A 12,121-nucleotide genomic window follows, 5' to 3' on the forward strand; every position below is an offset into this window, starting at 1 on the left:
AGTGCGGATCGACGACCACAAAAGGTTCGCCGGGAGAAAGAGATTTCCTTCTCCGAACAGGATGCGGCCAGGTTACACCATCCCCACGATGACGCCCTTGTAATCACTCCCTTGATAGGGCGCTATAACACCCAGAGAATGCTGGTGGATAACGGGAGTACTGTGAATATCTTGTTCGTATCTACCTTCGAAAATATGAATTTGGACGAGGCCGACCTGAAGCCTACCTCGTTCCCGCTATACGGATTCATAGGAGACCATCTACTCCCCAAAGGAACAATCTCACTCTCGGTCACGCTGGGCGATTTTGACGAAGTGACCAGAATGATTGAATTCTTAGTGGTGGACTGCCCGTCAGCCTTTAACGGGATCCTTAGGCGACCTCTACTAAGACAGTTTAAGGCGGTCACTTCAATTTACCATCTGAAAATGAAGTTCTCCACCCCGACGGGGATCGAGGAAGTCAGCGGCTCTCAGCGCGCATCGCGCGACTGCTATGTAAAAGCAGTCCAGAGAGCGCACAAAGGAAAGGGCATTCCACGAAATGCACCTCGCCAGGCCATGGCGATCAATAGGATCGATCCACGACCTGGCCCAGTTGAGGATAACCTAGACCCTCGCATTCAAGACTGCCCCTCCAGTGGGCTAGTTGAGGACCTGACTGAAGTCCAGGTCGACCAGAAAGAGCCGAGCAGGGTGTTAAGAGTCGGTAAAAATCTCAACCCCCAGCTCGCTAACGAACTGATAGGTTTCCTCAAGGAAAACGTCGATGTGTTTGTCTGGTCGCATGTAGATATGCTCGGGATCAGTCCAGACGTTATTTGCCATGCGTTAAACATCGACAGCGAGGCCAAGCCAGTTCACCAAAAAAGAAGAGCAATGGATCCGGAGCGGTATACTGCGTTGAAGTCAGAAGTGGAAAACCTCTTCCGAAGTGGATCCATCCGAGAGGCACTCTACCCAATGTGGGTTGCCAACCCGGTCCTAGTAAAGAAGCCAAACGAAAAATGGCGGACATGCGTTGATTTTAGCGACCTCAACAAGGCTTACTCGAAGGACAGCTTCCCTCTATTGAGAATCGACCGGCTTGTGGATGCCACCTCGGGGCACGAGCTGCTAAGTTTCATAGATGCATACTCGGGATACAATCAGATCCCTATGTATGGCCCAGACGAGGAACACACAACCTTCATTACAGACTGAGGGTTGTACTGTTACAAAGTTATGCTTTCGGCCTCAAGAATGCTGGCGCAACCTACCAGTAGCTGGTTAACCGAATGTTCTCCGACCAGATCGGAAGAACAATGGAGGTCTATGTGGATGACATGCTGGTCAAATCCCAGGTCGCCTCAGAACACATTGGACATCTCGCTGAGATGTTTGACATCCTCCGGCTCTACAGAATGAAACTGAATCATCTCAAGTGTTCATTTGGGGTATCATCAGGAAAGTTCCTGGGATACATGGTTAATTAACGAGGGATAGAAATAAACCCCGAGAAGATTCAAGCTCTGCTCGATATGGAGAGCCCGACCAGCAAAAAGCAGGTCATGAGCCTAAATGGGCGAATAGCAGCACTAAGCCTCTTCATATCGAGACTAACAGATTGTTGTTTGCCCTTTTTCAATGTTTTGAAGGCCAATAAGAAGTTCGAATGGACTCCCAAATGTGAACGAGTGTTCCAAAGTATAAAAGAACACCTCGAGAAGCCACCTCTCCTCTCTAAGCCTCTCCTACAAGAGATTTTGCCTCTGTACCTGTCCGTCTCGCAGTCCATGCGCGGTCAGTGCAGCCCTAGTTTGAGAAGAAGAAAAAGTTCAATGGCCTATCTACTACGCGAGGAAGCGTCTGTCGGATGCCGAGATGCGATATCCTGAAATGAAATGGTTAGCTTATGCTCTACTGATCGCTTCCAGAAAGCTACGACCTTACTTTCACGCCCATACAATCCATGTAATGACTAATTACCCCCTCAGGCAGGTCCTCCAGAAGCCGGAAGCCTCAGGCAAACTGCTTAAATAGGCAATGGAATTAAGCTAGTTCGACCTGAAGTACAAGCCTAGGTCGACCATCAAAGGGCAAGTTGTCGCCGACTTTATTTCAGAATTCTCCTATCTCCCGAATGAGTCAGACCAACAGCCCAGTGAAGTCATCCAAGAGAGCATCCAGAACCTATCGACCTGGAACCTCTATGTCGACGGATCATCGACCCGAAAAAGGGCAAGAGCAGGCCTCCTCCTGTTGAGTCCCGAAGGGGCTCAACATTCATGGCATCCTGCGGTTCGGATTTAAGGCGACTAACAACGAAGCTGAGTACGAAGCTCTGCTCGTCGGATTACGGTTGGCCAGAGAAATGGGTGACTCTATGCTGGTCGTCAACCAAATCCTAGGAGAATACCAAGCCAAGAAAGAGAACATGGTCCGTTACCTAAAAGAAGCCAAGGTCGCGCTTGAGCAATTCAAGCATTTCACGATCACTCAGATCCCCAGAGATAGCAACTCTGTGGCTGATGCCTTGGCAAAAATAGCCACGTCGCTGGACTCTGAGGCACCTGATGACATTCCTGTTCGGTTTATCGAGACCCCGAGCATCAGTTCAACCGAACAGGCCATGAATGTAACACAATCAAACTCTTGGATGACGCCCCGTTTACAGGTATCTCAAGGATGGGATCTTACCCGATGACAAGATCGAGGCCCGGGTCCTACGAACAAGATCTGCTAGTTACACACTCATCGGGGATTAGCTGTACAGGAGGGGATTCAGTGCCCCTCTCCTCCGATGTGTGACCAGCGAAGAGGTAGATTATATCATGAGAGAAATCCATGAAGGGATATGCGGTAATCACACCGCCGCACGATCTCTCGCGAACAAGGTTGTTCGCCAAGGATATTATTGGCCCCGGATCCAAGAAGATACCCACAATTTTGTCAAGAGGTGTGATAAATGTCAGAGGTTCGTGAACATTCCGTGAGCCCCATCTCACGAACTGGTAACGATGTCTAGCCCCTGGCCATTCTTTATGTGAGGGATCGACCTCATCGGCCCCATGTCGGTCGGAAAGGGAGGAGTTAAATATGCCGTGGTCGCGGTAGATTATTTCACAAAATGGGTGGAAGCTGAACCACTGGCCGCGATCACGATCAGAAAGCTAAAAGACTTTATTTTCAAGAACATAGTGTGCCGCTACGGAATTCCTCACACCCTCATTTCGGATAATGGGAAACAATTCGACAACGAGGAGCTCAAGTTCTTCTGCGACGAGCTAGGCATTCATAAAAAATTTGCCTCAGTCGCCAGATCACAAGCAAATGGCCAAGTTGAAGCTGTCAACAAAACCATCAAGCACACTCTAAAAGCCAAACTTGGGGCGGCCAATGGAAATTAGGCTGACGATCTCCCCGAAGTCCTATGGGCATACAGGACAACTCCAAGAATCTCCACCTCAGAGACGCCCTTTTCACTAGCCTATGGCTGCGAAGCAATGATTCCCGTGGAGGTGGGAACTGGTTCTCTTCGGAGAGACTTATACGATGAAGTTGAAAACGAAGCACTTATGAGGGCGAGTCTGGATCTTATTGAAGAGCATCGCACCAAGGCTTCGCTAAGGATAGCAGTCTACCAACAACGTGTGAAAAGGTTCTTCGATTCAAAGGTCAAGCGAAGAGACTTCTAGGTCAGAGACCTTGTGCTGAAAGAAGTTCTCCTTGGAACCAGGGAACCAAGTGCGGGGGTACTAGGACCTAACTGGGAAGGTCCATACCGGGTCGACAAGGTGATCAGATCGGAGACTTACTATCTCAAAAGGTTGAACGGTTCCAAAGTACCCCGAGCTTGGAATGCCGGGCATCTCCGACCATACTATCAGTAATCCCGAACTCAACCCTCGTTATAAATTAGTTTGATTTTGTCAGTTCCTAATTATTGTAAAGTATTATTCTGTTCGCTTATAATAGTTCAAATTTATTCTGCTCGCTTGTAGCAATTTGCGTGTAATATTGCCTATGTAAACAAACTGAATTGTGAATAGCACTCATGTATGATAAAGCGAACAACAATTGAAAGCCAAATGTATTCTCATTTATTTACAACAAAAGTTAAGACCCTGTTAATTCAAAAAGGGGGTCTCATTACACTATGCCTGGTCAGTGGGGGGATCCTTCGAAGCAAGACCCTAACCCTCTGCCTGATCGGACCCTTGGACGGCGGCTGCTGCTGCTGCTGCTGCTTCATCATCTTCCCTCGCCAAGATCTGCAAGGTATCTTGCCACCCCGGTGGGAGGTCAGACATATCCAGATCTGGGTTCTTTGGTCGCAGCGTATAAATAGACCCGATCGCCCAATCGACGGCCTTATCCTCGATCTCCTCGGACTGAATCCGTATTTCTTTGATCAGGGAAGCAATTTTTCCCCGACTCTCTTGGAGTTCAGCCTCGAGAGCTAGCTTTTCGTTTTCAAAGGCCTCTCTCTCTTGCTCTGCTTGTTGAGCCCGTGTGAAGGTCATATGTAGCTCTTAGTCTTTCTCTCCGACCTCCTTAAAGAGCCTAGCTGTTGTCCTCTGGAGCTCTTTTATTTCCTCTACACGTCGCTCAAGCTCCGCTTTTTGAAAGTCAACTATCCGCATGGCAGCCAACTTCTGGTTTAGATATTTATTCGCTGCCTCAGCGGACAGTGCTCTTTCTGACTCAACGTCATTCAGGCTCTATTTGAGCTTCGCGATCTCATCTTTCAGGTTGTTTTCTCCCTTCGCGGCCCCCAGCCGAGCCTTTTCCAGGGACATTCTCATGGCGAGCAGAGCCTGCGAGCAAAAAAGAGTTAGAACACAGAAGGCGGACATTCTTACAAGAATAAGTCGTTTACCTTGCTTAAGTGTTGAAACGACATGGTCATCAGGTCGACGTTGCCCGAATCGGCAAACTGATCATATAACTCCGATAGCCCACACTCGAGTAGAGAGTAGACTATCGGCTGCAGGTATTCAGGCAAGTTCCCAAGTGCATCCAGCATTGGTGTGTCCTTCGCCTTGTCGGCAGCCACCGTCTCTTCCTCGGGTTCCTTGCCCGACCTCCTTCTGACTTCCTGCCTCGACCTCAGTGGTTCTTCCTCAGACTCGGTCTCTAACTCGTCGGCCTGAATCTGCTTCTTCTTCTTCGATCGCTGGGCCGGAGCCTTCCGCTTTAGGCGAGCAGGTGGTGGTTATGCGACCTGTTCTGTTATGGTCACTTCTTGCTTAGGACGAGTCTGCGGAGGCATGGTAGTTCGCACCAGTTGTACCACCGCGGGGGGAGCAGCTTCGGCCTCCCTTTCTCTCCTCGATCAGGGGAAATTGAACGGCGCTCGTCGGGGTTGTCCGGACTCCTTCGGAGGCATGGTCGTTGCATGTAAATACGTTAGTAACCAAACAAAAACTATTCTACGACCAGAAGGGTATCAGTGTAACTTACATTCTGGGGACTCTAAAGATGCCTTCTCACTAAGAAAATCGTACTTCCGCAAGTTCGCGGTCATCATGAGCTTCCTCACATCCCGGCTTTCTTCGGGGAGGACTCCAAATGACATGAGCCTGTCTGGGTCGGTGAGCAAGTCTTGGCTAGTCGTCTTGTTAACTGCAAAAGAATGCAGGTCGTTAGAATAAAGGAGGCCTACATCCAATGAACCTAGCGAAGAAAAACCTACTTGGGTTTTGAAAGTGGCAGTGGCCGTCATAGCAGAAAAAGAAGAACTTCGTCTCATAGGCCCCCGCATTGTTGGGATAGCTATGTATCCCTTCGGCGATGGTAGGTCGCCGAGACAAGTAATAGGAATCCTTGTCCTTACTTTTCTTAAGAAAGTACGCGACACAGAGCTCCGCTGCCGTTAGTTCGCTCAAGCCACTCTCGCAGCACGCGATGTACATCGCGACTGCAATGACATACGCGTTTGGCGTCAATTATATTGGTGCGATCCCGAAGTGATCCAGGACCGACCTAACAAAAGGGTGGAAAGGAATCGTCCCCCCGCCCTTGAAGATCTCTTTAGAGATCACGGCTAGGCCATTGGCAGGATGCCGCGACGATCGGGTGGCATCAAGGAACACCTCTGCTCGGACGTCGAACTGTCTTTTTATCCTCTCGAACTCTTCTCAAGTGAGAACCGAGAAGACGTCGAGGGATGCGTTCGCAGAAACATCCCGCGAAGACGAACCGGCTCCTTCCTCAGGTCGAGACATTGAAGGTTCCATTCCAAAGTCTGCACCACCGACAGACAAAGTCATTTTAGCCATCGCACGTTGCCTAGCACGGCGGTGTGAAACAGTCCCTAAACCCTAACAGTAGCTCGAGCCGCCATTCACGACTCGAACCTGATTCCAGCGTTGCGTCTCTAATGAAACACCAGGAGACCCAACGCCGTTGCACCCCCAAATAAAATAAAATAAAATAAAAAAAAGACCTTACCTTCTGGGGCACGTGACTGAGGACAGTTCCTGTTTCAGATATCGGAGAGATGCTGATCGAAAAAGAAGAACTTTCGGTTTGCAAAAGTCTTTCACTCGAGGCAAAAAGGGTTCTGGTGGCATCATCTGAAAAAAGTTCGGCTTTTATATATAGACTATGAATCGATGGTTACCACCCCTCAGAATCGAAACGACGCGCTTCTCTCTCTCCACATTAAATGCGCCCCACGTCGCATTCAATGTTGTGATGAGGGTTGTCGTTTCGAATATATCGCGCAATTAATGCTCTGTCAAAGCAACTTTGGGTCAGCACACAACGCATTTAATGCTCTTGACAGACGCCTGACATGCGCAGAGCGCCTATCAGCGTAGAGACGACCTCATTTAGTTCATCTCTAAAGCAGTAAGGAGTGCCCGATGAGGCTAGGTCACTTAGGGGATGATTGTCAGGTCGTTCGGGCGAAGTTTGTGCGAGGATGTGTTCACAAAAGGCCTTGTCCCGAGCTCCTTCCATTCGGGTCGAAATTATCCGAACCTCTAATTGCGGCATGATTTAGTTTCCAAGGTTCGATCCTCAAACCTTAAAAACTAGGGGACTTCTGTTATGCCTGGAAATCCAAGGGCTAACGTAGGAGATCACGTGATTGGGGGGCGGGGGTTGACCTGCTTCTGTCAGAATGGTAAGCACACGTCAGGCCTGCCAATAGCTACAGAGCTCCCACGTGTCCCTTTCCCTGCTCCAAATCGCGTGAAATCAGTTTGGAAGGTGGGAAATGTGACATAAAGCCGGATTTAATCCTGACATTCACACCAACCCATGGATTTACTGATGATTACTTGCACTCACCTCACTATAAAAAGAGGAAGACCCCTTCATTAAGGGGATTCGGCTATTTTACACTTGGAGTAAGCTCTCTCTCTCTCTCTGATAACTTGGTATTTACTTTTTTTTGCCAATCATTTGTAAGTCAGTCCGCTGTTGCGACCTGACCCACTATATTAATATAAATCAGTGGACGTAGGACTTGCTATCTTAGCATCCGAACCACTTTAAAAGGCTCTCATTGCATTTATAATATATTTTTACCCATAATCACGTATCTCTTGACCAATCAACGTTACGCACGTGTCAGTTAGTTGGTGCCAAAAATCACGCATCAACATATATGATTGACGTTTTCAGCTACATCAACCGTTTTACTGAGGTTTTCATGGAATGAGGATTCATAATAGTCTTCATCATCATCTTCGGAGTTAATTTCATCAAGAATCACAATGAGGGCAATAATGAATGCATAATCCATGTTGGGTTACACCGTCACCATGAAACGCTCCTTCCTAATCAACAATCTTAGAGCCGTGTGATTCTTATTGTGAATAACACTAAACGCCACACCTTTCACGTTAAAAAGGATGTTTCCATTACTGTCTTGTATAACAAACTCATTAACATATTTACCGTCAGTTATGGCCAGAGTGATAGGATGATTGTGAGTGCAATATTGAGGGCCGATAATTGAAATAGGATTACCTACTAGTGGACTAATACTAGTACTGGGGAAATTTGTCATTGAAAGAATGTTGATGAAAACTCCTTCTGTGTGAAGCTTAAATATAGATGATCAAGGGCTAGTCGCCCACGGATATATATGAGATCAAGTCATGCAAGGCGACTTCTTATTTTATTTTTCCCGTAAGCCTTTCCCTAGATTTGAATGACCAAAAGGATTTAATTAAACAAGTTGCACGCAAGGTTTAAAGATGCAAGTTGTAGGGTTCATCGAGAAATGAAAAACAAAGATCCTAGTCTAAAATATCATGCGTTACTTTAGTTGTTCAGATTATAAAATTAGATATAAGCCATGTTATCTTAAAATTTTATAGATCATATATGGTCAATGTATCAGACGTCTAAAACTTCACTGTAAAGAAGCAAAAGTTGACAAAGTCTTGTTCATGTTCATAAATCATAAATCCCTTTAGACGGTGCCTTTTAGCCTGGTTGATTATTTCATTTCGTTTGTATACTTGTTTATGACAGTATCTTGAATCCTGCTAGCTAGCTAGCTTTATCTTGGGCTATTTTATGTAGGGTTGTGCAAAAAAATTCTGATATCTGATCCAAAAGAACCAGATATCCAAAAATTCGGATTGGATTCGGATATTAATTTTTGGAAGATCCAGATTTTTGGATCAGATATAGTATTGGCTCTGCAAAGAAATCGGATATCCGGATCTGATCCGTTTTGTCCATAACTACAAGTTTTAAGAAGTTATTTCAGGGTGCTAGATGAAAAGTGGTAAAGTATGTGGATTTTTCTGAAATATGATGACAACTTTGGGTTCAAAAGGAATGAAATGCTAATGTGGTAGGGAGTAAGAGTAATGCAAAATTTTAGGGTGCAAATTAATATTTTTCATGAAAATTCGGATAAAATTGGATTTTCGGTTTATCCGATCTAAATATCCAAATCGGATCAAAACCGGATCAGGCGAAATCCAGATCGGATTCGGATCAGGTTTCGTCCTAATTCAAATTTTCGGATCGAATCAGAAAAATGCAAAACCAGATCGGATATCTAGTTTTGCACACTCCTAATTTTATGTTAATTGGTGTTGGTTTAATTTGGAGTTATTTTACACGGTAAAAAATTAATGAAGGATGCTTTGATGTCTTGCATAACAAAATTACCATAAACCATGGTCATAACATTTCTCTAGGATAAAATTTTGTGCATTAAAAGGGCCTATAAATTATAACTGAAACGCTAGCTTATTAGCAACTGTAGGTGGAGGTAAATACTAGTTAAAATGGTCATCGAGATTGAGTTTATTGAAAAATTACTCTATAGTTATTTATTTTTAAGAGAAATTTTGTTTCAAGGCTCTGATTATACGAGTGCTTGTCAGATAATACGGTTGACAAAAAATAAACAAATTTGTATGGGTGAGGAGAAGTTTCACAGAGACCCAGCCATCCAAAGCAATATATGTAACTTATTTTGTAAGCAACATATGATACTTGTTTATTGTAAGTTAAGTACTTCACAAACTTTCACTCTTTTTTTTTTTTTTTTTTTTAGATGGAGAATCGAATATGAGACTGTGCACATATTCATAATTAATAATGCTAGATGTACAAAGAAATTTATAGAGATTTTTTTGTATGTGGCAGAAAATGATTGGAAGAGTGGATATAATGAGTTTGACTTTTTATATTCCCTCTTTCATTCATCTTCTGCCACATCACTTTGTACAAGAAATCTTCGTAATTTTTTTGTACATCTAGTATTATTGATCCATAATATTCCCAATTCGTCTTAGCCATCTAGACTATTCACGGATGTGTTTGGTTGCTAATGATGTTTAAGTGTGAATCTTTTCTAAGTATAATTTAATAATTTTAAAATAATAAAGTGGTATTTTAAAAATCTATGGGTGAAAAAGTATCATTAAATCATTATTTAGGTAGGAAAAAGTCGTTTACTCCTAAACTAATCACTCAACAAGGGAAAAAAAAAAAAAAAAATACAAAGAATTTAGGAAATAAAATAATTAACCGCCAAATACACCAAGTACTAGATCCAGGAATACATGATCATCATCATCATCTTCATCTTCATTGGAAACTCCGGAGTAAATTGCATCAAGAATCACAATAAGAGAAACTATGAATGCATAATCCATGTTAGGGTTCACTGTTACCATGAAACTCTCCTTTCCATTCAACAGATTTTGAGCGATTTGCTTCATATGCAACTGCATTTCCCAAAAGTAGTAAAATTGGTTGCTGTTCAACTGAAAACTTAGATTAGGAATCAAGGTATTAAATTTCTTTACCTATGCAACAACTATGGAGGACTCTCCAGCATAAATAACAGAAGAACGTTCCAGCCAATTTCCTCTAACCTTGAAATCACAAACATTGTCCTCAGTGTTGTTTGCTAAGAACACATTTAACTTAGGCTTTGTAATTGATTGCAACATTGAGGATCATTTAACACTAAATATTAGATTTTTGGACTCTGTACTATCTCCCTTGAAAACTTGCCATCTTTCATGAGTTGTTCTTATATGTATAAACCAAAATAAATCAACCATTGCAGAAAACAGTGATGAAGTGATATTCGTATAGGCAGATACAAAAAATAGTGATACAAGACCTTCTCTCTTGGTGTGACAATGGGGTTTCCAGCAGAGTCGATTAAAACGCGGCAGAGCTTGACTTCTTAACTTTCAATTTGAAATGGATGTTGACATTCATATCTTGCACAACAAATTTTCCATCGGTTATGGTCTTAACCTTTTTAACTATTGCAAGTTCAACCGGATAAGTATGAGCACAAAACTGAGGGCTTATAATTGAAAAGGGATTGGCTACTGGTGGAGAAGTATAAGCGAAATGTGCCATTGAAAGAGAGGTGATCAAGGAATATCTTATACAGCAAACTAACAAACAAAACAAAAATCGGATGAAGAATTTTCGAAGTGACTAGTAATGGAAAGCCTTTTGATACTTGTTTATTACAAGTTAAGTACTTCACAAATTTTCATTCTATTTCTCTAAAGCCTTATCTAGATTTGAATTGGTTAAAGGAATTTAATTGGCGACGGGATCAAGACTTGTCACGATCTTCTTCCTGATGGAGACAACTTAAAGTAGAGATGAAAAACAAATTATAATTATTAAGTTGATAGAAGGTTACCGAAAGGAAAGTTTAGGCACGAACTAGGTCGTCAAGCGATTCGATAGAGACCCTTGGGTGTATTGTTCAAAAGGTCGTGAATTAAAGTCCCTCCTCAATTACTAATAAGGGTAGCTAGTAGAGCTCTTATGTAGCTGGTAGTTTCAGGGTCTTTGAAGATTAGTTGAGAGACGCGTAAGTTTATCCGAACACCCTTAATCATAAAAAAAAAAAAAGTTTTGGGCATGCAATTGCAGTATGATGTGAATTTTTTTTAATGGATTATATAATCAATGTATTTAATAGACAAGGCATATGAATTTGATAACACAACCCTGTGGTGAGGCAAGTTGACAATGTCCTGTACATGTTCATAAATATCTTTAGCTGCCTTAATTATTTCATTTCAGTTGCATATTTGCTTTCCTCTGGGTACTAAATTACTACTTTGTTATGTGAAAAAATATAGTTAATTATCTTAAGCATACATAGTTCCCGGTTGCTACCTTGAATTGGTTTCGAGTTGTTTTACACTGGAAACCGCTTTTATAGTTGAAATTTATAAGGATTTTGGTAGAATTCAAGTTTCTATTAACCTTCAGAATACCCAAATTCGGGTGTGTTCCCTTCAGTTTACCCATGAAGGATAGTGTTGAATCAACAAATTGCTGTTAATATTGATGTAATAGGGTTTCTTGACTATGAGAAAATTAGGGTTTTGTCAGGGTAAGGTTGATGATACTAATGTCATTAGGTGTTCGGTGAAGAAGAAGACAAAAGATTTGAATTGCTTTAAGAAAGAAGAAATTCAGACGGTATTAATTTGGTTTTGTTTGTTGTACTACGAATCTATGATTATGAGTGGGGCCGTTTCAGAAGGGGATTATGCAAAAGAGAAAAAAACAGAGGAGTTGGCTGCTGTATAGATTGTATAATTGGGTCAACAATTCTATCTCGTAAAGTGTAATTATATTCCATATTCTTAAAGGATTAGACTTTTGC

At 43.0% G+C, this 12,121-nt stretch overlaps 1 pseudogene; it reads right to left on the reverse strand.

Moving 5' to 3' along the window:
• Positions 1-9,989: 9,989 nt before the first annotated feature.
• On the reverse strand, positions 9,990-10,845 carry LOC116125978 (annotated as a pseudogene).
• Positions 10,846-12,121: the final 1,276 nt, after the last annotated feature.

Source organism: Pistacia vera, unplaced genomic scaffold (assembly GCF_008641045.1).
Source record: "Pistacia vera cultivar Batoury unplaced genomic scaffold, PisVer_v2 Contig174, whole genome shotgun sequence".
Classification (NCBI taxonomy): Eukaryota; Viridiplantae; Streptophyta; class Magnoliopsida; order Sapindales; family Anacardiaceae; genus Pistacia; species Pistacia vera.